The sequence below is a fragment of the Arachis stenosperma genome, chromosome 10 (assembly GCF_014773155.1).
Source record: "Arachis stenosperma cultivar V10309 chromosome 10, arast.V10309.gnm1.PFL2, whole genome shotgun sequence".
Classification (NCBI taxonomy): domain Eukaryota; kingdom Viridiplantae; phylum Streptophyta; class Magnoliopsida; order Fabales; family Fabaceae; genus Arachis; species Arachis stenosperma.
This window is the reverse complement of record NC_080386.1, coordinates 110,111,109-110,114,013: the sequence shown is the minus strand read 5'-3', so window position 1 is coordinate 110,114,013 and position 2,905 is coordinate 110,111,109. Positions and strand designations below refer to the sequence as shown.

The following is a 2,905-nucleotide window of genomic DNA, read 5'->3' as shown; positions in this document are numbered from 1 at the left end:
CATCCATGAACTTCCCAGTCTCTAGGACTATGAAATCAGCAGGGATGTAATGGTCTTTAATCTTTACCAGAACATCCTCTACAAGCCCATAAGCTTGTTTTCTTGAATTGTCTGCCATCTCTAGTGAGATTCTTGCAGCTTGTATCTCAAAGATCCCTAGCTTCTCCATTACAGAGAGAGGCATAAGGTTTATACTTGACCCTAAGTCACACAGAGCCTTCTTAAAGGTCATGGTGCCTATGGTACAAGGTATTGAGAACTTTCCAGGGTCCTGTCTCTTTTGAGGTAATTTCTGCCTAGACAAGTCATCCAGTTCTTTGGTGAGCAAAGGGGGTTCATCCTCCCAAGTCTCATTACCAAATAACTTGTCATTTAGCTTCATGATTGCTCCAAGGTATTTAGCAACTTGCTCTTCAGTGACATCTTCATCCTCTTCAGAGGAAGAATACTCATCAGAGCTCATGAATGGCAGAAGTAAATCCAATGGAATCTCTATGGTCTCAGTGTGAGCCTCAGATTCCCATGGTTCCTCATTAGGGAACTCATTGGAGGCCAGTGGACATCCATTGAGGTCTTCCTCAGTGGCGTTCACTGCCTCTTCCTCCTCTCCAAATTTGGCCATGTTGATGGCCTTGCACTCTCCTTTTGGATTTTCTTCTGTATTGCTTGGAAGAGTACTAGGAGGGAGTTCAGTAATTTTCTTACTCAGCTGTCCCACTTGTGCCTCCAAGTTTCTAATGGAGGACCTGGTTTCAGTCATGAAACTTTGAGTGGTTTTGATTAGATCAGAGACCATGGTTGCTAAGTCAGAGTGGTTCTGCTTAGAATTCTCTGTCTGTTGCTGAGAAGATGATGGAAAAGGCTTGCCATTGCTAAACCTGTTTCTTCCACCATTATTGTTGTTGAAACCTTGTTGAGGTCTCTATTGATCCTTCCATGAGAGATTTGGATGATTTCTCCATGAAGAATTATAGGTGTTTCCATAGGGTTCTCCTAGGTAATTCACCTCTTCCATTGAAGGGTTCTCAGGATCATAAGCTTCTTCTTTAGATGAAGCATCCTTAGTACTGCTTGGTGCACTTTGCATTCCAGACAGACTTTGAGAAATCAAATTGACTTGTTGAGTCAATATCTTGTTCTGAGCCAAAATGGCATTCAGAGTATCAATCTCAAGAACTCCTTTCTTCTGATTAGTCCCATTGTTCACAGGATTCCTTTCAGAAGTGTACATGAATTGGTTATTTGCAACCATTTCAATTAGCTCTTGAGCTTCTGTAGGCGTCTTCTTCAAATGAAGAGATCCTCCAGCAGAGCTATCCAAAGACATCTTGGATAGTTCAGAGAGACCATCATAGAAAATACCTATGATGCTCCATTCAGAAAGCATGTCTGAAGGACATTTTCTGATCAATTGTTTGTATCTTTCCCAAGCTTCATAGAGGGATTCTCCATCCTTCTGTCTGAAGGTTTGGACTTCCACTCTAAGCTTGCTCAATTTTTGAGGTGGAAAGAACTTTGCCAAGAAGGCATTGACTAGCTTTTCCCATGAGTCCAGGCTTTCTTTAGGTTGTGAGTCCAACCATGTCCTAGCTCTGTCTCTTACAGCAAAAGGGAATAGCATAAGTCTGTAGACCTCAGGGTCAACCTCAACAAGAATACTTTTGTCTTTGCTCCTGCTCATATGAAAAAGAAGAAAACAAGAAAATATGGAATCCTCTATGTCACAGTATAGAGATTCCTTGAGGTGTCAGAGGAAAAGAAAAATAGAAGGAGAGGTAGAAGAATTCGAACTTATCAAAAGAGATGGAGTTCGAATTGTTCATTGAGGAGGAGTGTTAGTCCATAAATAGAAGGATGTGAGAAGAGGGGAAGAAATTTTCGAAAATTAAGTAAAAGATTTTAAAAACATTTTAAAAAAACTTAATTGATTTTCAAAAACTAGCAGTGAAAAAGAAATCAAGTGATTTTTGAAAAAGATTTTGAAATTAGAAATTAAAAAGATATGATTGAAAACTATTTTGAAAAAGATGTGATTAAAAAGATATGATTTAAAAGCTATGGTTTTAAAAAGATGTGATTGAGAAGATATGATTTGAAAAACAATTTAAAAAGATTTGATTTTAAAAAATAATGACTTGGCTAACAAGAAAAGATATGATTCAGACATTAAACCTGTTCATACCCTGACCGAGCTCTCCAAACTCGGTAATGCTGATAGAAGGCCCGACCTCGACCCAAGGCCCACGTTCGAGGTCGGACCTCGGACAAACAGGCCAAAGAAAGGCCCATCAGAAGGAACTAAGCCCAAAACCTAAAGGCCGAAAGGGCCTGGGAAAGGCGGTTCCGCAAAGATAGAGATGAATCTCCCAAAAGATAAGATAAGATAAGAATATCTTATCCAGGGATGATCGCAGCCAACTACTATAAATACACTGGAGCACCCAGGTATAACTCATACTCTAATTCTACTTGATATCTGCTTGGACCCATGCTAACTTAAGCATCGGAGTGTCATTGCAGGTACAACCCCCCGCCGTTCAGCACAACCAGCTCGGGTCACAGACCCCCACCTCGGGCCTTGCCAGAAGACCGAGCTACACGTTTCAGGTAACCCTCGGAACATTGGCGCCGTTGCCGGGGACCTGGAAGTCATCCCTTTACCATGGCGGACGACCCTCCCAACAATAACCACGCTACATCAGAACAAGAAGAGGAAGTTGACACCGGAGAACGGCCGGACAGCCCTCTATCACCACGCACTCCAGGAGGAAACAAACAGAATCGCCCAAAGACATCACCCCAGACAAAGATCCACAAAATCCCGAAAGAGAAAAAGTTCGGAGATTCTAGAAACAGTTCGGGCACAACAAAGCCGGCTGAGACAACTCGAAGAGGACGTAAAGAA

General features: G+C 41.8%; 1 non-coding gene across 1 annotated transcript; it reads left to right on the top strand.

The window, feature by feature from the left end:
- The first annotated feature begins 1,381 nt into the window (after positions 1-1,381).
- Positions 1,382-1,489, top strand: LOC130958505 (small nucleolar RNA R71). Its single transcript, XR_009077623.1, has one exon. It is a non-coding gene; the product is annotated as a small nucleolar RNA R71 (small nucleolar RNA).
- Positions 1,490-2,905: the final 1,416 nt, after the last annotated feature.